General features: G+C 39.8%; 1 long non-coding RNA gene across 1 annotated transcript; it reads left to right on the top strand.

Moving 5' to 3' along the window:
- The first annotated feature begins 3,305 nt into the window (after positions 1-3,305).
- On the top strand, positions 3,306-20,196 carry LOC148219817 (uncharacterized). The gene is made up of 3 exons (XR_015799691.1): positions 3,306-3,437; positions 16,757-17,099; positions 18,318-20,196. It is a non-coding gene; the product is annotated as an uncharacterized LOC148219817 (long non-coding RNA).
- The last annotated feature ends 6,053 nt before the right edge of the window (positions 20,197-26,249 follow it).

The following is a 26,249-nucleotide window of genomic DNA, read 5'->3' on the forward strand; positions in this document are numbered from 1 at the left end:
GAAGAAATTCTCTACTGTGATGTTGGTGAGGTACTGGCACACAGAGAGAAGTTGTGGATGTTCCGTCCCTGGAAGTGTTCAAGGCCAGGTTAGATGGAGCTCTGAGCAGCCTGGTATAGTGGAAGGTGTCCCTTCCTATGGCAGTGGGTTTGGAACTAGATGATCATTAAAGTCTCAATCCAAATTACTCTGTGATTCTATCTGATATTTTTTTACTGTCTGCACAGAGAAGCATGACAATGCTGTTTATTCAAGTACAAACTCCCATTTCAAGCTGCACACACCTCTAGTACAGTGCCAAGATGGAGGCAATCTACCTCCTTTCCCCTTCACAGCACATGGCCATGGCAAATGCTTTTTGCCTCAGGAAAAAAAACAAAAACATGTTTAGAGAAGGAAACATCACTGCACGTTGCAGAAATAAATAAAACCTGATTTTTATTTGATCTTGTTTATCTCTAAGCTCCTGAAACTGAATGCCAGGATAAGTACAGAGAGTGCTCTCCAGCTGGCCTGGACAATCTGCCAGCACACTCCCCTCTGAAGGGCATGCTGTCACCCTGTCCCACTGCCACCCTATTCCTTCAAGCCTCCTACTCATGGAGTACTAGCAATGTGCCTGTGAATATGTGGTACAGAGGATTGTCATTTGAACTCCAGGTGAAATCACCCAGCTCCTTCCAATGCTCCAAGTCTGGCTGCAGATCATAGTGCTTAATGAAGGAAAACCCTTTTGGACAACTATTATCTGATCACAAAGTGAAGTCTGTGGTCTGCCAATGATGGTATAGGGGGTTTTATACCTGCAAACAGCATATGTATATTTCAAGTGCTTAAATTTGTTTGCTTCCTTTAAATTAACCTTCCACATGAAGGTAAAACTAATAGTATAATTCTAAAATCATTTGTCTCACTGCAGAGAGGAAGATTCACTTTTACTATGGCATAGTGCCAGTTCAAATAAGCATTAAGGTGCAGTCAGTGCAGTTTGCTACATGGAGTTGCCATTCATCACATGCCTGTGGTCTCCACATGCAGGGTAGGTGCAAGTGTGTATGCAGAGGCACAGGATTACATTTCCATGCCAAAAACTCAGCTTGCAACTGGGCATCCTAGGAGAGATGTGGTGAACTCAGTGCTTTCCCCATGCCACTGTGACTCCAGATGCAGGGCACCCAGAAGAATCAGGGCAGATATTCCTAAGCTTCTAGCATGGTAAGCCAGTAATGAGTATTTAGAGTGTTGATTTGGAGGCATGTATCTAAGGTGGTCCTGTGGAGCTCTATGATCACTTGCCATCAGGGCAAGGGAATCACCATGAAATCAGTGCCACAGGACACAGACATCTTGCCGGCAAAAGAGAGTGCATAAACATACTTCTTTTTTTTTTTTTTTTATGCTTTAAGCTAATAAAAGTACTACACAGACTTACACTTCACAGCAAAACACCCAATCTTTTGACAGAAAATCCAGCATTATTCTTTCTCTTCAAGTTGGAAATCCACAAGAAAGAAAGATTCTGACAGCTGCAAATTTCACACATGTCAAAGGCACAAGCCCTGCTCTTACAGATGGATTTCACAGAAATACGCCTTTTGTTAAAAGACAGAAAATTAAAGGAACATTTAATCATGCTCTGACAGGCTTCTTAGCCCAAGGCTAATACCCTGAGTCCTGTAATAATTCCTGAACTCAGACACTGGCTTACAGCAGGTGGCCACAGAGGTCTCAGGCAGTGGAAGTGCCAACTCTCTGGTTTAATAATAAGAAACGTGTTAATAATACTCCTTGCCATAAAAGCAATAATAAGCAATGCAAGCACACACTCATCATCATTTTCAATTACTACGCAAATAGTCCCTTAGCAGCTCAGTCTGAATTTTTTAAGTGCTAGGCCATCAGCTATTTTTCTTCTTAATAAAATAAATCAGATCTGAAAATCTTTTGGGAATTAATATTTATTGGAAGCAATAGTTCCAATAACTTCCAAGTACAAAGATTAGTCACTTCAGAGATGATCAAGAAATTTGTTAAAGCTGCTCTTCCCAAACTTTTTAGATTGGCTGGACCTTTGAATAATTTCAAAAATTTGATTCTTAGTCTGACTTTAGACATCATAAGTGTGAGTAAATATATATTTGTCTTTTCCTTCCAAATTTGCTCCTCACAACACCAAAAATTAACTTTGATTCTCAGGAGTTGTTTTAGAAATCTGTATTTAGAATATTTTAGAAACTACATAATGTCAGGAAAATGGAAATCCCCATTGAAAAGAAAAAGAATAAGCAAGGAAAAGAAAGAAAAAAAAGAAAAGGAAGAAAGAAGAAAAGAAAAGAAAAGAAAAGAAAAGAAAAGAAAAGAAAAGAAAAGAAAAGAAAAGAAAAGAAAAGAAAAGAAAAGAAAAGAAAAGAAAAGAAAAGAAAAGAAAAGAAAAGAAAAGAAAAGAAAAAAGAAAAGAAAAGAAAAGAAAAGAAAAGAAAAGAAAAGAAAAGAAAAGAAAAGAAAAGAAAAGAAAAGAAAGAAAAGACTTCTACATGGCTTAAGTACATTAAAATGAAAAATTAAAAAAATAAAGAAGTAGGCCTTACATGTTTATCTAAAAGCTACAAATACCACTGCTTCCCTTTGCAAGAATTTGTTAAGAAATATTTGCATGACCCTAAATTATCTGAAGTTCCTAGTGTAAAGCAGGCAGCCACCTATGCCACATTATATGATCTCATTCAAGTACCTTGCAAACATAACAAAAATGATGACTCAGAGCCTTCAGGTTTCTTTCATGCTCTTCTGCACAGCACATCAGCAGTGATTTAAGGCATGGCATTAGGAAAAGAAATCCTCTACCCTAAACTTCATGACCTAGAGTCAAACCAATCACAAGTGTGTAGGCTCCAATCTTCCAAAGATTTGATTTCAAATTAGTGCATGCCCACACTTTGAATACAGCCCTCGTCTACTGCAGCAGATGTCAGCTAGTAGCTGGCTCACATTTACATTTAGAGGGGCCTTTTCTGACACATGTTCGGCAGAAATCCTTGCAGATAACATGGAGGCGAGTTAGTTTGGTGTTCTGTTTCCCTAAATGCACATGTAGTCAGAGGCGGTGGATTGTCAGGTCAGAGATTTCCCCGACGCTTTCTTTCCCTCAGCCCCGTACAGAATTTTTTTTCCAGCACCCCCTAGTGCTTTGAATCAGAAATAACACCTCTCCACGACCCCGCTCCAGCCGTGAATTCCAGAGCAGCCTTTTATGGGAAGGTTCCGGTGGCAATTTCTGACCAGATGGGAAGCCAGAGTGGAGTAGGGTAGAGCAGGCAGCTGCTGGTCCCTGTACCTGCAGGTCCACAGGCTCTGTCGGTCACATCACACTTTTCTCTGTTTCCTGACACTTCAAACGGGGCTACTCTGTGTTTGACAAGAAACATCAAACGTGGCAGGTGAGTTTCCCCAAGCCACTCTCTTTGATGACATCCTCTGAATGCTTTCTGGCTCTATGTCCCCTAAGAGAATTCCTTTTCACCGACTTGCAAAGAAAAATTTACATTTACATTTGGAGTCTAAATATTTCTACTACCTTTTTTCCTGGCTTGGGGGTTTTGGGGGTTGTTTGTTTGCTTGTTTTCCTGATTGTTTGTTTGTTTTTAGGCTCAAAGGGCCAAGGCCAAAAGTAAATTAAGATGACACTAGCAATTTTTCCCCTGTGCTGGCCACATCTAAGCGCTCTGAGTGCTCACAAGGAAATCAGTGCAAGTACTATAGGGCTGGGAACTTAAGTTGGAACAATTCCAGGCTCATCTGGAGTTCATCTCTTGGTCTGGTCTGTAATCACTTGTTTTCCTTACTTAACATCACCGCCTATTAGAGAAAAAAGTTGTGTGTGGAGAGTCTGGAGGAAGACATCAGCTGATTTCAAAGCAGTTACAACAGCCTGCGTGTCTAATTCAGGTGCTTTCCCTCAGTTGCGCAAGCTCTCGTAGCAATCTGACCCTCTGTGTCCTGCAAAGTCAGGAAGCTTTGCAAGAGAGGCCAAACAGGAATGGCAATGTGCCCAAATGCCCATGTTTGTAGAAGCCCTGGAGAGCTGTTGACCTAGTGCACATGACTGCAAAAGCTGGCTCACTAGTCACCCTGCCTCCTCCTCCGAGGAAGCAGTGTACAGCACAGCAGGCTCATACAAACAGCCATGGTGCCTGCACTCCATATGCAAAATGTGACTGTGCAAATGACATTTTCCATGCCCTTCTTGTTATTTCCTGCAGGAGCTACACAGCTATCAAGGCAAGAGGCTTCTCTTCATTCAGGGCAGAAGGAGAATGCTGTGAGCCCATTAAGTTTGTATTGCCCGTGATGTGGCACCACTGAAATGGATGAGCATTGACACCACTGTACAACGAATTTTTAAAGTTATTTCTGACCTTATGACCTGGCTAGTGATAAAAGCACGGTCTCATTGAGTGACAGCCAACAAACTATTGCTGCTCCCATCATGCCATGAGCAGGGAGACAGCTGGCAGCACCTAAGACGGTGAAACAGCACATAAAGCTGGCATGTGGCACTTACCACTGTTCTTGTCCTGGCTTGGCAAAGCTCTGTATCTGCCTTACTCATATCCACATTTCTGTCTGATGTCAACCACTCCCTTCTTGCAAACATAAATTGTCTGGGCTGAGGTATCATTTGTCATGCAGGTGAAACCCAGTAAAATCCTTCCAGAAATACTTGCTGTCACTTTGACAACTGAGACCAAGCAGATCAGAAGGAAAAAATGTATTTCCATCTTCATCAAAATTATTAAAATCAGGTCCTCATTTAGGCATCTCCATAGACAAGCAGAGTCTAGCCCTGACAGTTCATTAGAGAGAAATCTTATGAACAGCGAAGACCCCTTAAAAGAAAATCGAGGAGAGGGCTGAATGAAGTATGTTTCTGTGTACCCCCTAGAAGCTGTTATTTTTATGTTTTGTAATGTTTCTTTAAAAGTCTCAGGAGTATATCTGCAGCTCATCTTATACTGGAAAAAGGCGCTAAACAAGCATGAAGTGGCAGGTGTAACTCATTGAAACAAAATAGTTCTTTATTTAATGTAGCAGGTATCTTAATGAAAAATATGTATGTTCTGAATCCCATAAAATAGAATATTTCATAAGATAGTGAATGTAACCATACACCAGGATATGATTTACTTTGCAGATTAATAAGTGGTAATAAGTTCCCAAATCAAACACCAACATGAACCAGCCATGTGCTGTTCAAAAGGCAGTGAGACCCCTCAGAAGTCACCAGTGAGGCTAATTAAAGCACAGCAGCACTAATAGGGGGCATCGTGTCCCCTCAGTCCTATCACAGTGAGCCCCAATGCACCTTGCAAATTCCAAAGGCAGAAAACATCCTGTCGGCTCATGGGCAGCCCCTGGATTTTGTTGGCCACTGCAGACAGAGTGCCCCTCCTGCCACAACTCCTGCCCCACGCAGGGCTTAGTTAGCAAAATTCCCTCTTGCTCATGCCCTGCAGTGATGCCCTGGCATGCTGGATTCAATGGCGATGCCTCAGTCCATGGCACATGAGAAGAACTGCTTCTCTCAGCTGGAGTCCAAACCAGGTAAATGTAGTCATCACAGAAGCCATCCTGGCATGTCTCCCTGCCAGCTGTTTCTCTGTAAGTCCCAAATTTGGGGGGTAGTGGAAATGATAAAAAACTGTTGTGCTGCTTTTCTGGGATTTTTATATATGTTGTAATCTAGAAGCAAAGTATAAATAAGAGGAATCAAAAGCCAGTGAGATCTTAAATGTGTGCATGTTACATGCTGCCTTCTGATTCCCTATGCTTTCTGCATCACCTAGTAGCAACATGCCTTTTATGTCAAAAAAGCAAGCAAGAGCACCAGGCCCCACACATCCTCTTCTGTTTCCCTAACTAGCATGTACCAAAGGTATGAGTATCATCCTTTTGAACCAACCATTCAAAAAATATTTGTCACCTGCTTTTTTTAGTTGCTTGAAATGAATAAAATATGATGATATATAGTATCTGTAGTTTCTACATACAACTGAGAACCAATAATATCAACTTATTCACTACTATGCTATAAGAAAACTAAGTATTCCTTCAACATTTAATTTAGAGACTAGAAATTCTTTAAGCGTTATAGAGCCGTGGGGCCAAAGGCATCCTGCAAATGGCTGAGGTACTCTTATCATTTCTCTGGCACTGGGAAGGTGCAGACACCCCTTTTTCAGCAAATCTGGGATGCCCCCGAGAGTGCAAAGATCTCTTCCTTTTGTCCTAGCGATAAAAGAGATGGAACCTCTTTGGAAATATTCTTTACTTTGATACCCACACTTGTCTTTTGAAAAAAATCCTTTAAGCTGTCGTTTTTAGATCAATCATGCATAATGTTATGCTGAGTTAAAAATTCATGATGATTAGTTAGATACTTTTGTCTGACTGTCCTATTTTCACCTGTTTTAAAAGAAAATGTGAAATGCTGGGTCATAAAACGAAGACAGTTTAGAGAAGCATTAAACTATTAAAGTGCTAATTTTGGATGTGCCAAATAAATAATTTCCCAGTAGTACTTCTGCAACACTGCTCAGTGTTTATTTGCAGAGTAGCTGATAAAGCAGAAATCATCCATTTTGGAACATTGAGGGCCATTGATAGTGGTTGCACCAAATGAAAATGCTATGTGTGTTCCTGGCTCTTCTAACAGGTGGCAAAAGAACAAATGCCATTAGCATGGAAGAATAATAACAGTATTTGAAACTGAAACAAATGGCTTCATTTTCAAAGGTTAGTCACTTCAGACTTTGTGTCCTTCACTGAACTTAAAGATTTTGATCCCTTGGAAAGCCAAGCACTCTACTGCAAATTAAATGGTCCTTATAATTCTATACCCAAGCTTTATGCAGTGACTCTTTCCTTCTGTTAACACATCATATCTTCATAAGAGGGAGCAGGTATGCTTGAGGGTGGGTCACAGACTGCAGATCTTCCACAAAGCCTTGGCCCTTGCCTTCTTATAAGCAAAATGAGAAGTTCAGCAGGTTAAATTAGCTGAACCGATCCACTTACCCATCTAAAAACATGGTGAAATAAAAAGGCAAGACACATGATATTGGCTAACTCTAGCAAATTCTGTAGTTTGATGCAACTAACAGATAAAAGCATCAGAAGTGTAATGAATCAGAATGCCCTTCCTCATAAAAATCAATGTTTTTTTGAACAAAATGTTCTTCATATTCATAATCAGCACCAAGTTTCTATAGGGCAAGATGTCCATTTTCTTCAGGAATCTCTTAATCATAAATTGATATCAACAATCCTATTTCTAGCCACTAGACAGCAAATCTGAACTAAAGCAGGACAACTTTGTAGCTCTTTCAATCTGTGTATTAAAATGCCCTCAGGAATGGAGGGAACATATATGTGCTTGTGACAGAGTGACAGGAAGACAGGAGGAAGCTAAAAATTGCCATAAGCAGACGCATAAAATGAGAGAAACCATGCTACATGCACTTTGGGTAGGACATGTAATTAAAGCATTATCCACTGTATCTGCTGGGGAACACGGGACCTCTAAGGTGTGGTAACAAGGCTTATTTTTATTAAGATTACCATTTAGCATTTAGCAGTTAACATCTTAAATGGTTTCACACTGAATTTTGCAATCTGTAGTTTTTATGCTTCTCCTGTAAGCACACACTAGCCACATCACCAGCACAGCATAACTGTATTCTCATCCTGACAACGGGCTCTGGTGAGATACAGTCTAAAGACAGGTAAGATTTACTATCCCAGTCAGATATGTCATGTACTGGGAGGAAAATAGCATCATGCTACATTTATGATGTCATTCTGACAGCTTTTATTTTTGTCAGAATTAAAAGGTAAGAGAAAGGCATTGGTGAGGAGTGATGCAGACAATAGAAGAAAAAACATGTAAGATCTCATAGAGAAGGTTTCTCAGCTCTGCTTCAAAGCTAATCATTCGTTGTTCATGCACAGTACCTGGATAGCAATTGATCACTGGGCAAGATACCTTGCAGATTTTTTTGTTACTACCCATCTTAATGTTTCACGTATCCTCATGAAATTTCACAGGACTTTGTGTATTTGCTAACTTACAGCAGAAATCACTGCTGCCAGCTGTTTTCTGCCATCATTTTTCCCAAAACAAATGTGTTGCATTTTGTGACATTCAGATTTGACACAACTGCTCTGAGAAGAGCAAAAGTGATTTTACAGGTAATCATAGGTTGTAAGGTCTTTCACAATTCCATTCCTACAGGATACAGACACTCTTCAAAGGGGTTCCCTCATTCTGTTGGCCTCAAAAAGATAAATTGGTTTTGATACTGCTAAGAAACACACTTTGCAAAATTGCATTGTTATAGAAGAAAAAAGAAAGAGAGAGAAGAGAAAGAGACCAGCTAGATTTCAATGGTCAACATTTTCTCAGCGGTGGAGGTAAAATGCTGTGTTCATTTGTATTTGAAAGTTATGAAGCATTATTAAGTATTTCATTGGAAGTGTTATATACTGAAAGCATTTTGTTGGTTTTAGATATATTTTATCATTGCAAAAGTGTCAAGAATTACTGCACCTGTGATAAGCATTATTATGTGCTAATCTTAAAGGGACATGTGAGAGTGTGGATATGCAACAAGTTTGCATTTGTGCATAAAAAATACAGTACAGACATTACCTAAGTTCAAGTGCATAAGCTGCTAAATTTTTATGGCTCTGTGTAAACATGGACACGTTAGACTTTGATACTCCAGAAGGCACCTTACATACTCTGGGTCTTGTTACAGAAACAGTTACCTAATAATTTTTAGGCTTTGGGGGCTCTCTGAGATGTCTGAATAGGCTGACAGATGGTACAAGACCTCTGTGCCCTTCTGGGAGCAACTGGGAGGCCCCCAGACAAGGCTCATTAGCATGTCAGATAGCACAGGATGACTGCATGGAGGGAATGAAATCCCAGCCTCCCATGTCCACCCGCCAAAATCCAGATCTCCCGCAACTGGCCTTTTCTTTTTTTGACCTCTGATGCCCCCAGTGCATTAAGCCAGAGCTGAAGGACAGACTACTGGCACTCCATTGTGGAGTGGGATAGGAAAGCAGCCATTCCTGAGCTGGAGAGCTTTCTGATCACACTGTATTTACATGGGAAGTTAGTCCTGGAAGCCTCAATTATGTAAACAAGCTTTTTAAACTAATCTCTTTCTGAGCCAAACCTCCAGATAGGCCCTGAACTTTAATTTTACCTATTACACAACTTAGAGTAAAGCTCAAATCCATTAAATTGTCACGTTATGAATACTTGCTGTTAAACTTTGAAGATGGAATATATCTAAATCCCTAAGAGCAAATCAGGAAACCTGCTCCCTCTGAAGCCTCCAGACGGCCAGCTAGCAAGATAATTGATGTCTACTCTCTGTACAGTAACAGACCAGCCAAAAGTGTAACATGTCTGTTATTACATTAAGGTATCAGGGAATGGAATGAAAAAGGACACTTTATGTCAGCATAACAAAGGCCCAAGACATAATTGCTCAAATTGGCTAGAAAAACTGAACATTTAAAAGGCATCTTTTTTTCTCCAAGTGTCTGTCTATGGTGTGACATGGAAGCATATTTAGCCCTTCTACAAAAAGAGTCTGTGAACCACATGTTGTCTTGTAGAGATGGGTGAATGTCTCTCACTGAAAATGTTAACTGCCAACATATTAACGTGGGGCTCCAGAGAAACCCTGTTGTTACTGTCAGTATTTTAGCAATAAGGACCTGGATTCCCTAAAACTGGACTGAAACATCACTGTACTACAGACACAAAAATAGACTCCTGCCCGTTAAGGAATCCAATACAACAAACATGCACACTCAGATCCAGCCTGCTGAGCAGCAGACAGACATCCCCAAACTCAAAGCCATGGTCCTGCCTGATGCACCCTTCATTCTCAGCAGCCTTTAATACCGGATATAGATCAAGCAACAGGATGTACTGGGTTCTCATTTCATTGTTGCTGGCAACTAGCCTGCTATGATTCCCATAAACACCTTGATAGGGGTGAACTTTGACATCATAAATAATCTGTAAAACCATGCCCAGTAAGCTTTCTGAAACAACCTCTCACCCAGAGGAGCTATATGCTGAATTAAGATCACTCACATAAACGTGTTAAAATCAACTTTACAGAGAGTTAAAGTGAGCAATCCAAGTTTATAAATCTTTGGGCAGAACTTAAATAGTACAACAATGAAGTCCTATCTGCTATGATTCCAGTTACTGCTTTGTCCTCAGCACTGGTTTTGGCAAAATTAGGATGGTGAGTCATGTAACCCCAAGGGAAAGTAAGATGTTGCAGGTTTCACTGAAGAGTTCAGCCATTCAGGATTCAGCCCCACTACAGAACATCAAACATCCTCCATGCCACAAAGAAAATATGACCCTCAACTACTGCTGCTCCTTGGAGCACTTTGGCTCCAAGGAGAGCTCCTTCCATTTCTCCCTTAGGCACCTGAGAAGGCATTTTTGCTTAAGTTTTGCCAGGCTGGGCACACTGAACTTCGCAGAGCGTAGATGAGGCAGACACGTTAGTCATTTCACTTGTTAGCTAATGGGGCTGGAAAGGCTTTCTGTAATTCTGTAAGGCAACAGGACAGGAATGTGGTGACCAGCACAGCATGGCAAGGTAGTCCACAAACTGCTATTTGATCATCGTGTGTCTTATGTGTGTGTGTGTGTGCGTGTGTGTGTGTGTGTACATGCAGGAAGGCACAGGAGAAGGGAGAACAGATAGATAGCCATTAGATAGGTTTACAGTAACAAACCAGCTTCATATTCCCCTTCTCACATTTCAGCTATCAAATTTCCTGCAGTCGGGTTCTGACTATCATGCAAGCTGCAAATTCATGCAAATCTTGAGTCACTGTTTGGCAGGGTATAGTATTTTGGTGTACGCTGTTGTGGTTAATCACTGCATCTGAAATTCAGTCCTTCTTTGCCTTCTTCAGGAAGGTGTTACAGAAAATCATCATTTAAGCAGCCAGCTGATTAGGAGTCTGATGAAACACTAGCAGAGAAAATGTTGCTCTCTGATTGAGTCATTTGCATTGGATGTAATAGGGTTTTTTACAGGTTTTATTAAAACAAATAAGTCATTAAATTCATGGCAATGCTATAGTTGAAAAAAGACTCCTAGCATTGCTATTTAGATTCAGAAATTCATTGTGTGAGAGCACAATGGATTCAGCTGTGTTAAATTATCAAAAGTTGGCAAAGGCACATGAAAATTTCACTTTCCTATACTTCCAGGACATCATTATTTATTTGATGGGGAACTTAGCCAGGGAGCAAGAAACAAGTATTTCCAGAGGAACCTTCACTCAAATTTACAGACAAAAGAATGAGGAATTTGAATGATATACATATTTGACCTAATCTGCTCTGGTGCTATACTGGTTTTCAAACACATATGAGAGGACAGCAACAAGTGCTTCAGTGTAACCCTAACCTATAGCTGAAACTACAGCCTGGGGCTCTCTGTCAACAAATAGAACCTAGTATCTTTTCCTAGAACTTCTTTATGGTTAGAAGAATATAATTCAGGCTACCCTTTCCTATGCCTCAATCAGATTTGATCAATAATGTACTTAAGAAACAAACATTTTTTATAATAGCACTTGTCTCACCAGCACTTTTTCTCAGAAATAGAAAACAGGTACAGCTCAGCTGGTCTTTGGAAAATAGCATCATCACCAAGGAGCAGTGTGCAGAGACCTGGCAAGAACACAAGTCTATATATTGCTTTTTTAGTTTCTTAAGTCCCACAGAGCTTTTTTATAATATGGAATTTCTCAATTAATGAAAATCAAACACAAAGGAATACATAAAGGACAAGCTACCTAAAATAGCATTTGTTCCTCTCAGCATAAGTTTAATATATTTCACACCATATTAATCTTATGTACCATATGGTGTTCCTTGTACATACTCTCATTTCTGTGGTGTTTTCGAGAGGCAGAAACCATACAGGACAGGAACTCATTAACTGGCCAATAAGACGTTTCTCATTATTATTTTCTGAACATTGATGTCCACAGTACATTCAGTAGCTCAAACAGAGCCATATTACCGTGGGTAACACCTCCACACTCGATGTGGCTAGTGAAAGATACCCTCCCTGACCTCACTATCCTACACAAGTTTGAATTCATTTATTCTGTCAGAACATAAACAGATATAATGATGGCCCAGTCTCTCCCTGGTCTCATGCCAGCTACCTGAAGTCCTTAGTCTCTAGACAGGGTGAGAAGCAATATCTCAGGCCACACCATAAGCCCAGGGACACACAGGCAAAAGGACCAGTACCCCTGGGGACATGCTGGTCTGGTGCTGCACGCTCTGGAGGCTCCACAGGCACTTTACAGCTGTTGGAATCACCATAAACAGCAGCACACATTTGCAGGTTGGCCTCCTCCACCAACCACATCTCATGGAGATAGTTCTGTGGCAGTTGTAGCTGTAATAGGGAAACATTCTTCCAAATGGTCCATTAACCACTTCATTTTCTATATTAAAATTACCTGGGTGGATAGAAGGGAACTGGCAGCAGAATATGGTTGTGCTAAATAAATCCCTGCACTTAACTGCACTGATGTGCTATAGTAGGCTAAAGTGATTTTGCTACTATTCCCACAAGAAGAGCAGAAAAGTCAGGATTTTTGCTCGTATTTTAATCACTCCAGTTTGCAGCATGTTCATTTTAGGTGTTGATAGAGGTGGTTGTGCAATTACAGTACTCTTGAAGCTCAAAGTAGATGCACACTCTATCTGATGCCACTGCAGAGAAGGTGGTGAGCAGTACTTGAGAAGGTGTGGAAAGCAGCTAGGAGAAGTGATGTTTGAAAAGATCTTGGCTAGACCTCCTCAAGCTTCTCCACATTAAAAAGAGCAGAGAAACCTGCAGACTAGTCCAGTACATTTAAACACCTTGTCAAAGGCCATCCGGTTTGAAAACTTTAGCTTAAAATAAAAAAATTAGTTTCAAGAGGTTTGATTAATTTAACAACCCACATAGCCAGAAAGAAGAAAATATGTTTGCAAATGTCGATTCAGAGTTGTTACAGAGGCAGGCAAGAGCAATCTGAATTGTAAACAAAGTAAATATCCTCTGATCTCACTAATGAGAGTCAAAAATATGACACACAATATGTTGCATAACATTTTTTCAATTAAGCTGCTGAGGTCTTTATCAGGATGTCAATTAAGGTTATCTTTCCATCTCTTCCATACATGCGCTCACATATTGGTCTGACCCCACACAGGAAAAAACTACATTTGAAATCCCAGGTGAAATAAATAGAAATGTCATAGCAGAAAGGCTGAATGTAAAATAAATGCCAACAATACTGTCAATGAAACCTTGGTCCATTGGTAAAAAATTCTTTTAGAGGACTGATAATTTTTTGCCATTTGTTTCATGACTTTTTGCCTTCCTCCTTTCTTCAGATTTGCATTTTTACCACTGGTACAAACAACTCTCTCTGCCAAGCAGTTACCATAATTACGTCACTACCAAATCATTCTTCCCCATGATTTCCTGAGGCTGCTGTTTAGTGATTCATTGTCACATCATGCCTCACAGTAATTTAAGTTCTTCCTATCAAACCTGCTAAGAATTTTTGGAAAGGTGAATCAGAAGACATCCTCCCCATTACTTAAGTATCACAATATTTATTTCCCTCATAGATGAGTTATTATCCCTCTAGTAGTGAAATGAATGCAAAGTGAGTATCAAAGATCAGTGTCAGTCATTTGTACAGCAGCAAGTAGCAGCCACTTGAGAAGAGAATCAAAAGACCTGGAGTTCTTTTGAGAACTAGGATTCAAAAAGGATCCTCGACTGTTGTAATTATTTTTAAAGATCTATGCAACAGTCTTGCAGTGCCACTGAAGACCCTTTGTGACACACAACACTGTAAAGACTGTCCCTAGCCCTGCACAGTTCAGCTAGATCCTCATGGATATTAGATACTCAGTTTTACACAATCTCGGTGGAAGAAGGTGCAAACTTTGAGAGGACTTAGACTTTTACAGGTCTTTTAAAATCTGAACTCTGTAGGAGGGGGAAAGAGGGAAAGACAGAGCCTGAGACAGATGGATAGACACACAGAGATCTGGAGTAGAGGAAGGCAAATATTGCAATTAGTTTTTCAAATAAAAAAGTTGTGCACAGACACTACAGGTGAGATTTTCAAAAGAGGATAGTACTGATTTAAACATTCAACAATGTGATGTCAGAAGCTCCATTTTGTTTTAGTGGTCCTCAATTAGACTAGCAGGAGGAATTTTTCAAAAGTCAGCTATGGTCTTGTGAAATAATCCGTGGCAGAAATATGAACTGAACCTAGAGTATGAAGAAGCCTACTAACCATATTTTCCACTACAAATTCCTCCGAGTTTTATCAAGTTGTGACTGCTTTTTATAGAAAAAAAAAAGCTTTTATAGGAAATTAATGATTGTTATTCAGCTTTTTCATGCCATGTGTTACTTACAGAAAGCCAGAGTGTTATCTGTTGCAGTGGTTGTGTGTCATCTATATACAATAGCTTATCCAATAAGAACATCATTACAATATTAATAATACTTGTGGCTTTGCAGGGACAGTTTGTTCGGTTAAACAATTTACTTCAAATGCAACATCTGTTTCAAATGTGGCTACAATTTTGTAAATAACACTGCTACTGTTATGTAATTGTGTGTAATTTAATATCTACACACAAACAAAATCAACAGTGGGGTTTACAGTTTCAATTCCACTGAATACCTTTGTTGTTGCGTTAGAGTAGCCTAAAGTCTTCAGGTCTTTCATAACTTGATTTAAAATTACTAATATTATTCAACTTCATGATTTTCTATGCTGATATCCACTAACATTATGTCAGGAAACAAAAAAGCTTGTTGCAGTGCCATCCCTTTCATAGTCTGCGTAAGTTCATCACAGATAGCTCCACCTTGGTTTGAAAATTTAGCATGATAATGAACCTCTCATGAAAATATTGTGAGGACCAATAATGTCACCAAAAAGCACCAGAACTGTATTTTGATAATGCAATCATGAAAGGTTTGTGAAGGTAAGAGGGCATATACAAAATTAACCTCAGCTCTGGATCGAAACATCCTGAAGAAATACAAAGCAGTCACTGAAGGCCAGGACATAGTAAGCTGAACTGTGTGGACTGACTTCAGTCATCACTGCCCTTGTCTTGGACTTGCTAGGGCACTTCTGCTTGACCAGGTCTCAAAAAGAGTTGTTCCACAGTTGTCTGTCCAAAATAACAAGGAATTAAATAACAGCAGAGCATTTTTTGCAGCAGGATGGAGGGATCTGGAGAACAAATATCCCACTGGCAAAGATTAAGAGTAGAACAAAAAACTCAACCAAACAAAGATCAAGACAAATTGACACTGCAGACACATGAAATGAGTCAAGCAGATTCCTTGGCACAAAACCACAACTTCATCTACCAAAGTCCCCACCAAAAAGCACTGTGATTGGTAACACATCCTCATGCATCGGTCTTCAGTATTAAAGGAACACAGTTCAGAACTTCATAAAATTCTTCATTATCATTTAATGTAAAATTATTAATTTGTACATGTCATATACAGTAGCCTAAATTTATTCCACCTGATTGCTGACAATATGGTGTGATACACACTACATCAGGAACCTGTAGAGGGAATGTCTCTTTAGAAATGTCTGTTAGTAATCCACAGATGAAGGGATAGTTGCACCACTCATTCTAAGAAAACATTTACACAGAGAGTCAAGAATTTTTAAGATTCATGAATGCCCAATGTTCATCTCTAAGGCACCCAACATTCAAAAGCTTATATTGAGAAGCTTAGTGGAAGTTCATAATATCTGTATTTTAGACTCTAATTAGGTACCTAAATCAGCAGCTACAACCCGCTTGACAGGAAATGGAGAAGAGCCGACTTTAACATAGAAGTATCAGCACTATGCTAGGTCAGAATTTCATGTAGGAGAATATCCTCTTCCCACTTGTGATCATTATTTTATTAAGGATGGTCATAAGTACCACACAACATGGGCATCCCAGATCCTAGCACAAATTCATCATGGACTTCCATTGCTGTCCCTGCCCCAGTAGGAAAGGTCACCACTCTCTACCTCCCCAGTGTGGTTACTGCCTTTCAGCTTATTTTTTATCAGTGCTTTCCCTTGTATATCTATACTGTTTATCTAGTGCACTTCAAAGACCTTGCTGAAGGAATTTTGCCAAAAGCCTTTCAGAAATTCGGGTAGTTTATATCAAAAGGTCTCTCATAGCTAACATGTTTTGGCAAATCACTTCAAAGAACACACAGGTTATTGAGGTAGGACTTCCCTTTGCACAAGTTAGTATTAACTCTTTGCAAACACATCATATTTGTCTGCGTTCACTCTTTCTATTTTTTTCTTACCATCTCTTCCAGTTTTTCTACAATGTACATTATTTATACATGCCCCAACTTTCCTGGAACCTCGACTGAAATGCAGGAATTTTTAATCTGGTGTCACATTTACCAGCTATGAAAGCAGTGCAAAACAAGTGGTTACACAGCAGTGTTAATCATTGAGATGTTTCACTTCTGAATACCTCTGAAACTCTTAAGTCAATGACATCTGCTTCTAGTACTGTTTTACTGTTCATTTACTGCTCCAATTTTAATTTCAGGATGGTCATCTGATGAGCCTGTCACAAAGAAGAGCTCCAAGACGGGAATCTCCCTGGCATCTTCTACTCTGAAGGCTTTATTTACTTGTTCTTTGACAGCTTTGTCTTATCTAAGTCCTCCTTTGATATATGTATCATTTATTTGGCCCTACAAACACTCTGGCATGGTTCCTGTTCTTGATGCATTTGAAGAGAGATTTATTACGTCTGCTTACTGTTTCTCAAACTCTTTATTGGACAGATAGTTGTATTTATACACTCATTCTGCCAGGGCTTATGATCCTTTTAATTTTCTTTGTTTGGATAGCACTTCAGCCTTTTGAAGTATTAACTTTGAAATGGGGTAAGTTTTCTCTCCCTACTCAACAAAACTTGGCTTCCTTTTGCACTCAATCCTTTCTTAGTAGGTGTAACCTCTGGTGTGTGCATTTAATGTGGGTCTGCAGAAAGCCTCCATACAGCCTGAAAAATAAAACAAACAAAAAGTTCAGGTGCTGTGAAAGACATATGGACATAAAGACTTCTGATTTGCTCCAGGATTGTATTATGATTAAAGTTTGACAGCACCAATTTTACCTTTAAGTATAAGGAGGAGGAATCAGCCAAGCCCTTTAAGAAAAAGTCTATAACAGACTGTGACAGGATTTACAATTGAAAGACTTGGATGGTATTAACCACATATTTACTAATACTGCATTACTGAATTAGTAATGAAAAAACATTACAGTGGTAGAATGCACCCATAAGAGTAAAGATTTGGTGCTCAGTCCTCAGAAATGCCAGGCACACTTCATGATTTAGATTTGCTCAACTTTTACTGTCTTCTTCTGAAGGCAAAAAAAGCAGACTAGGTCCCTTCCCCTCTGCTACAGGTGTTCTTTGATGTGCACAAGACAAGGATCCAGCAACATCAATACACTTCTTTAAAGAGCAAGATTTGACTACATCTGATGAAAGGTAGTGAGTTAGTCCCTGGAATTAGGTATTACAATATAGTAGATGGAATTACATTATACTTCAAACTTTCAGCAAATGATTCATTCAAGAACATAGTCATTATCTTTGAATTCCTTGTCTTTGAAAATGCTGATCAATGGAACTGGGTTTTTTTCTTGTAACAAACTCCTTTGAGGGTTTATTAATACAGGTCATTGAAAAGTTTCCTATCCTACTAACTACAGAGAAGGGAAATTCCTCCTAGCTTTACATGTACATCTGCAAATATACAACACCCTAAAGGCAGCTCCCAGAAGACCAAGACTCCTTTCAATGTTCAGAGCAAAGTACCTTTTTCTTCCGGTGATCTGTGAATCCAAGAAAACATACTTTCTTGTCCTAGAATATTGAATTAATAAAGACAAGTCACATTTCATGACCATGGCAAAATGCCAGCCAACATTTCAGAGCCCTAAAGACTGTGAAGCAAAAGGCTGCTATCAGAACCTTAGCAGAAAATACTTTTCAGCTAATTTATAAAAAGGACAAGTGCTTAATCTCTGACATTATTCTAAACCTTGAAAGAGATGTGTACATTTCTCAATGCAGCTGCTTTCTTTTACAGACATCTCTTATATGTGCCTGGAGTCGTGTTGACCAGACATGGGAGTGAGCTGGTGATGGGCATCTGCCATTGCTAAGCACAGCTAATCCAATCCTGAAGCAAGGTGCTGACACTCCAGTCCTTTGAAATAGCACTTAGGAGTGAGGGACACAAGGAGAAGTACAGTTCAGCAGGGGAAAACCTACTTGACTGAGCCCAATGTTTACACAAAAGTGGATACACTGCTTGAACTCATCAGGTTCTGCAGATGTCACTCTGTCTTCATGCAGCATGTACAATTGATTTCTTTAACCCTGCACCATCTTCCTGCTGTTAAAGCTACTGGCTCACAACTCTGCCAATGGCTGCAGCGTGAAGACATCTGCAAAGGGACCAGAGCAAGCCTTGGCTTGTAACAGACCAAAATCATGCAGCAGAATGCAGGAGTTCACCACAGTGCTGGGCAAGTGGTGTATGTCCATCGACGTGATCTGCTCCAGCTGGATGGCACTTTCTCACTAAAGAAGGAGTAGAATTTAAATAAAACTGCAGAGGAGGGTATGATAGGAAGACCAGCCAAGCAGGATAGGATACTTGCACAGATCAGTGAGCACAGAAATCCCCTAACCTCTCTTCCCCTACTCCTTCACATGGGAGGTGCCAAAGTGATGTCACCCTGAAATCTGGTCCCCTTCTAAGTTCGGGGGGGGATGGCAGAGGCCCTGGGAAATGTCTAAATTACATTCTTACACTATCATGCTTTGAAGACTATAGCCTGCTGTATGAACAGTTCACTTTAAGGACTTACAAGAGTTGAGGCATAACAGGCCCTTACTGCTCTGATACTGCTCATTTTTGTAGTTTCTCAGAGGGTTAAGGACTTGGGATGCAGGTTATCTTCTTCCTGGCACCACTGTTTCACAAATGAAACTGATTCAGTCCATCAGAAACAAAACAAAACAAAACAAAAAAACAAACAAAAAAAAAAAAAACAAAACCAAACCAAAACAAAAAAGCCCAACATAACCTATACAGTATAAAATAATGTACATACAGAAACTCTGACCACTCTTGAAACATTATTTTTATATGGCCCCTTCCAAAAACACACAGCTTGATCAAAGTTTGTGTACTTTTGCCAAGACTTTTCCTTTGAAAACGAGCTGTATAAATAATATTTTTTTGTGCTGAGAAGCATATCTTAAGTGTTAGTGAAAGTGAGTTAAATCTCCAGATTGCACAAAAATGTGAGTGCAAGTCCACAGACACCAAGTAGGACAGTAAACTGGGAGTTTACTACAGGCCATCCAGCCAAGATAACAATACAAATTAATTACACTTTAAGGAACTAAAGGTTGCCTCTAAATCAATGGCCCTTATCCTTATGAGGGACTTCAACCTGTCATGTTAAGTCAGAGCACCACACAGCTGGTACAAACAGGTCCATAAGATTTCTAAAACACGTGGCAACATTTCTAAAACACGTGGTAACTTCATGGTACAGGTGCTAAGGGAGCCAACCAGGAAAACTGCCCTCCTTGATTTGATGCTTGTTAGTAGAGAAGGTATCATGAATGAAGTGGTACTGTTGACTTTCTTGGTCACAGTGAACACAAAAAGGACCATTTTAAAAATCTCTGTCACTCTGGTGACAGGAGTGCCAGAAAAGCTTCAAGATAAGGAGAGCAGTCTCACTTCAGTGTCTGGTAAAATTATGGAGAAGATAATTCTGGTAGTTACTGAAAAACACCTGAAACACAATGCATTCATGAGTCACAGCCAGCATGGCTTCATGAGAGGGATGTCCTTCTTGACCACTCAATTTGCTTTTATGAAAATATAAACCAGGAAGCCAGTTGATGTAATATTTTTGGGTTTCAATATAGATTTCAATGCTGTCTCTCTCAGCATCCTTCTGGAGAACATGTCCAGGCCACAGCTGGATAAATACATCATGTGATGGGTGAGCAGCTGGCTCATGTGTTGGGCACAAAGGGTTACAGTAATGGGGTGACATCAGACTGGAGACCTGTCACTGGTGGGGTTCCACAGGCCTCTGTCCTTAGCCCTGTGCTCCTCAACATCTTCATAAATGACTTGGATGTAGCACTCAAAAGTACAGTAAGTTTGAAAATAATACTTGAAGACATAGAGGCCCTGCAGAGAGACCTCAACTAATGTGAGGGCTGGGCAGTCACCAACCATGCAAAGCTTGACAAAAACAAGAGGCGGATTCTGCACCTGGAATGGTGCAAACTCTGGCTGTACGGACATAGTGGGGAATGAGAGGCTGGAGAGCAATGGAGTGGAAAGGGATCTGAGAGTCCGGGTTGAGGGCGAGTTGAACCTGGGTCAGCAGTGCCCTGCAGCCAGGAGGGCCAACCCTGTCCTGGGGGGCATCAGGCACAGCATCACAGCCAGGCAAGGGAGGGGATTGTCCTGCTCTGCTCTGAGCCAGGTTTTGATGTTCTTTATCTCTCACATAAACCTCTTCTTAGTAACAAGAAAACTAGTTTTAAAGTATCCTAGAGTCTTTTTTATCTTAGAGCAGAAAAAGAAAGCTAAAAGCAGAGCACTGTCTTTTCTAAGCCACCTGCAAGTTCATGAAAAATCTTCAGACTTGAAAGGAAAACTTGCTGAGGTGTTTAAACAAAACAGGCTGAGAATCTATTGAAAAACCACAAGAAAAATTCCCCTCTTATGTGGTAAGATTATTCAGCAGGGCTAAATATTAATGGGTTTTGCGGGTTTTATTACAAATATCAAGGAGGAACTTGTTATATTAAAAAAAAAGTGAGTCAGTGAGAAGCAAAAGCTTTCAGGATGTTATTCATTTGTGAAGCTTGACCACATTTTGATTTTTTAACTAGTATTTTACTAGTATCCTACACACTTTACTCAAAACCTTAAATTGCAGTGAATAAATTCGAGTCACAAATGTGGGAATGTTTTGGTCCATTGAAGATATTTTTGCTTGACCCACTTGGAAAGCCTGCATTTTAAAACCAAAGTAGTATTCCCAGAAACATGCAACTGACCCTTGCAGTCAAAACTGTTATGTGTTTCCTCAGATCCTGGATAAGTGCAGCAAAATCAAAGTGCAGTCAGCTTGCTAAGCACTGTTTTACCTGTTTGGGCATGTAACAGAACCAATAGATAGGGAGAGGAGAATGCAGAGGTTTGTTTTTGTTCCATCCACAATTACTGTTTAACAAAAGCACATCTGAGACAAAGGTTACTCTGTACAGAGGGCATGACAGCCACTTTCCTATCTGCTGGGATAACCTGTGAGGACACGGCTAAGCTTTCACACTGTCAGTTGCACACACTTCCCTAAAAATAATAGCATTTTCTCTGGATCCCGAGCCCAGACTTCTGGAGGCTTTGATTCCATCCTGACAAAAGAAATTAACTACATATTTCCCACTAGTGCTAACTGATGCAACTCTCTGACATCAACCAAGGCACAAGCCTTTGTTCATATAGGCATTTGGCTTTTTGCAATGCCACATCAATTAGAGCTGCCACTTGCACCCTCTGAGCTCCAGGATCCCAGCTGGTTCTCTTTTGTCTCATACAAGCAGCAAGCTCCTTCTGTGATATTTGCAGTAACCCCCTCCTCCTCATCTTGGTAGGGAAAAAGATGTGTTCTAGTGGGTTTTCACATATATTACCCAATAGATTCCCTTTGAAAAACAGCAGTCCTCCCCTCCCCACAAATGCAGGCAATCTAAGTACACGGCAGATCCTGAAACTGACTTAAAAACTGACATGCAAAGGGACACCTTGGAAAATACCTAGCTTTTTTTCCTATGATTCCTGTATCCTTTTATCCGAATCTTGCCCATTTCTGACAATTCAGAAAATATCTTTTACTTATTTGTGTTTTAAAACTATTATTTAGGAAGATAATCAGACTAAATATTATAATAAAGAAGGGGAAATGGAAAATTACAAAGAGGTAAAGTGAAACATTTGTAAGAAAGTAAAATAAGCTAAGTAGAAACAAGTGGGAGGGTGGGGAGGGAGAGTGTGTTTTATATTTTTTTTCCCTAAAAGATGCTCTAAGGTGTGAAGCTCCCATATAGTTCTGCAAACAAATATGTTGTCTAATTTTGTTGCCTTTTAGACAATTTGTCTGGTTGAACAACTAAGCATTTATGCAACTCCCTTAAAAAATTACCTGCAGTAGCGTGGCCAACTCAGTTCTCAGCAGAGCAAAGGAAGGAAGAATTTTAGCCAATTCAGCTGCAAAATAACACCACTTGCTGAAGACCCATTCAAGTTGACAAAATGGCACTGGCTTCTTCTACTGATTAGAACAATCCCTAGTTTCAATCCAGGGAAGCAGGGTACTGTCCCTGTGGGATTTCTTTGTGCAAGATCTACAGCTGCTATCTCTCTCTCATACCTGGGATAAAATCTCTGACAGTCCCAAAAATACAAACCCCAGCACTAGCAGTGCTTCTCCCAGGGAGGATGCTAGGCTTGCAGGGCAAGCAGAGGCTGCCCAGACAATGCTGCTGCCAGCAGACCCTCCCTTGCTAGGGGCAGACCCTCATCTTCAAAGTATTTGCCATCACTCACAACACCTGCATGCATGGTCTGGTTGTAGCTCTTTCTACCACCAGACCCTTCCAAGGAAGCAGAGGGGATGTTGTGACATATTGCCTTTAACAATTTCGGCAATTAGAAAGCTTTTCATAGGCCCTCACTGTACCTGTCAAGGCCAGCACACAACTCAGCTCTAAGGACTCTTTTTCTTCATCTTATGCCCAAACCCACTTGCGTGGGTGGATGAGGAGGGCAATGTTCCCTGTCTTGACTTCTTGCGTACATCTGTCCTTGCTCTGCCAAATTTAAGACATAACTGCACTAGAAGGTGGTACACTGACCCCAGCCTACCAGCTGAACAAACTTTGCAGCCATAAATTACGAAAACACACAAAGAGAAAGGTCAGGAGGAAGTGTTTCCTCATCATGGTCAAGTGACAGGTTCTCACTCTCAATGTGAGCCCTCCCCATTTGAGCTGCACTGGCTGGGCGATTAAAGAAAAGCAGCTGGGAGAGAGAGGATGTGGTTACTGCTTAGGGGACTTAGAAATCAAAAAAGGTGTTTTTTAATTCTATTTATTTTCTCCCCAACTTTTTTTTTTGTAGTGTTTCCTTCAAAGCCTATTCTAGTCCATAAAACCTGCTACCTATGTGTGTCCTGTGTGCTGCTATCTCTTCTGGCAGGAACTATTACCTCCGAAATTTACCTTTTTGTCTCCAGTTTGTGGTTTATTGGTTTGGTGGGCTTCTTTCCCTATATTTGCCACATATCCTGTTTGGGGTTTTATTATCACAGCACCTGAAGCAGTTTTTTAGGGTCTTATCCTGTACTCTTGCTTATCCACTCCTGAAGTAGTTATAAATAGCTCCAAATCTGCACTCTGAGATAAAATGCTCTCTTTCACCATCTTTTCTCTTCTTCTGCTCAAGAGTAAGTGCACTAGCTCTAGAACACTACACTCCACTCTCTTATTTAGACTGGAAATTGGTAAGACAAAAACTCAGCAGTTCCCTTTCCATCTGCATGGAGCACTCTAAACTGGGAGTCAAGTCTGCACATTGCAATTCTTGAAACACAGCAAAAGGGACTGTACCTTTGAGTAGCCACCTCTAGCAGTGTTTCTCCACAGACTGCTTATGAGAAGGCCTCTGAAATATGGCAAAGACATAGTGTCAAGGGGAGCTCTCAAATAAACTGCTGCACTGTGGAGAAGAAAGAAAAAGAGAGGAAAAAATATTACCAAGAAAAATGTCTCAGGAGAATTCTGAAAAGTCATTAGTAGCTTAGTACAGTTTCTCCCTAAAAGCTCTTAGCAATTTATTAATAAACACCCTCTTGAAGAGCAGTCTAATATATTTACCTTATTTTTCAAAAGCCTTCAGTTTTACTTAGGATGTACTAGTCAACAAACAAATAAAAGCATGTTTACTTCAGAGAAAAAATAAACAAAACTAAAACATACTGCTCAATTTTTTTGTAACAGAGCACCAACAGTGAGCTTTCTGCTGGCCCTGACCCTTGACTGTAGTATTTTGCTGGCCAGTGAAGGCATACAATACTGTATCTGGATTCCCAAAAGGGACAGATATGTTAATACTCTATCTGCACTACATCACTTCAAAAGCTCAAAATTCTCAATACTACGAAGACTAAACAGTAAGTGAGTACACCCTAAATCAGTGCTTGGGTGATATTTTTGTCAATGTGTTTCTGCAGCATGTATAGCCACTCCTTGATACTGGGAACTCAGGACAATGCAAATGAAACAAGGTGGGGAAAAACCCAAACAAACCAAACAAAACAAACCAAACAAACCAAAACTACCAAACGAACAAACAAACCACCAAAATATTGTCTTCTGTAGTCCCTGTACCAGTTATATCTGCAAGATAACCATTGAAAACTAGAGTTCAGTGCTGGGACTGGCAAAAACACATATGAAAGAAAAAGTTTAGTCATTTGATATTACCTGAAGAATGAAAACGAGAAAAGAAGGAGGAAAAGAGAATAGAAACAATAGGTTACATCCAAGAAATCCTCTTAGAAAAAGTCAGACTGTAATAAACCAGAGAATTGGAACATAGCCTCTTTCAATCCATACAGGAGAAGATCCACATTCCTGTCCTTCCCATGACAGAATCTATTAGCAGGCTATTTTTTCTAGCAGAGCTTATTTATAATGTTCTCTAACTTGCAGGAGATTGAGTGTGTTTCTACAGCTAGAAAAAGTCAGGTAAGTGTGATAAAACAGAAAAAACAGTCATCCATTAGAGAAAGCCTTCTAACATATCAAGTACAGATTTTTAACAGAGGGTTTTTAAATCAAGTTCTCTCAAAAGTTATTGATTTATCCCATTTCTAAGCACTATGAAATTCTATCACAACAGTAAGTAACCAATTATTTATGAAGACGGTGTTGAAAGAACAATATGTTCCAAGAACAAAATATTTCAGAAAACCAAGATTTTACACTTATGTTGAAGTGAAATGAGATAAAAATTCATATGTTAAATATACACTTTTAATTATAATAAGATTTACGTACCAGGGAACAAACAGCTGACAACAGCAAGAGCTTTGCAACTCAAACCATTACTCATATTTATAAACTTCATAAAAGCAAAATTAACTCAGGGTGGGTTTTTTTCTTTCATTTATTGGCAGTGTCACACATAGCTATGACACTGCCAAAAGCAATTTGATTTAAATAGCTCAGCTTCCAAAAAGTTTGACTGGTTTTTCTGTGGCATCTCATAGAAAACCTCTTTATTTTTGCAGGTATTCTTGTTTGTTTGCTTTTGGTAGGAAATGAGAAGCCTGCTTACTTTCCAAGTGGTATTGGAATACCCAAAGCAGCCTTCTTTTTCTTTTCTTCATGCCTCTCAACAAAATACAAACACTGTAAATTGAAGTCTAACCACAAGGCATATCATTCACTGCCACATTACTCTTGATGTTGCTCCTTTCATTATTACAACCACGAATACTCTTCATCACAGACAGGACACAAATAAAGCCCATCCAAACCAAAGACCATTTGTTTGGATGGGCTTTATTTATTTTGGCTGTGCTGTTTAGTTCTTCAGCACTTTTGCATATTCATCCTGTATTTATGTACAATGTACCTGTACAATGAACTTCTATAAGGCAAGGGATTTTTCACCAGTAGTCATATTTCATTTGGAACTGAGGAAAATTCTGATGCATGCATAGATCTCCCTGCTGAGCAAGAGAAAACCCAAAAGAAAGCCATTTCACCATGGGAAACAGGTTGATAAACATGTTCAGAAAAGGACAAATGGTCTTCAGCAATATTTATTAAAGCAGATGGGCTGACTGTAACCTTATTGTGTACCACACTCATTGGAGATCACTGTCAGCAAAACAGCCCTGGAAAA

This window comes from Sturnus vulgaris, chromosome Z (genome assembly GCF_052056855.1).
Source record: "Sturnus vulgaris isolate bStuVul1 chromosome Z, bStuVul1.hap1, whole genome shotgun sequence".
In the NCBI taxonomy this organism is placed as follows: domain Eukaryota; kingdom Metazoa; phylum Chordata; class Aves; order Passeriformes; family Sturnidae; genus Sturnus; species Sturnus vulgaris.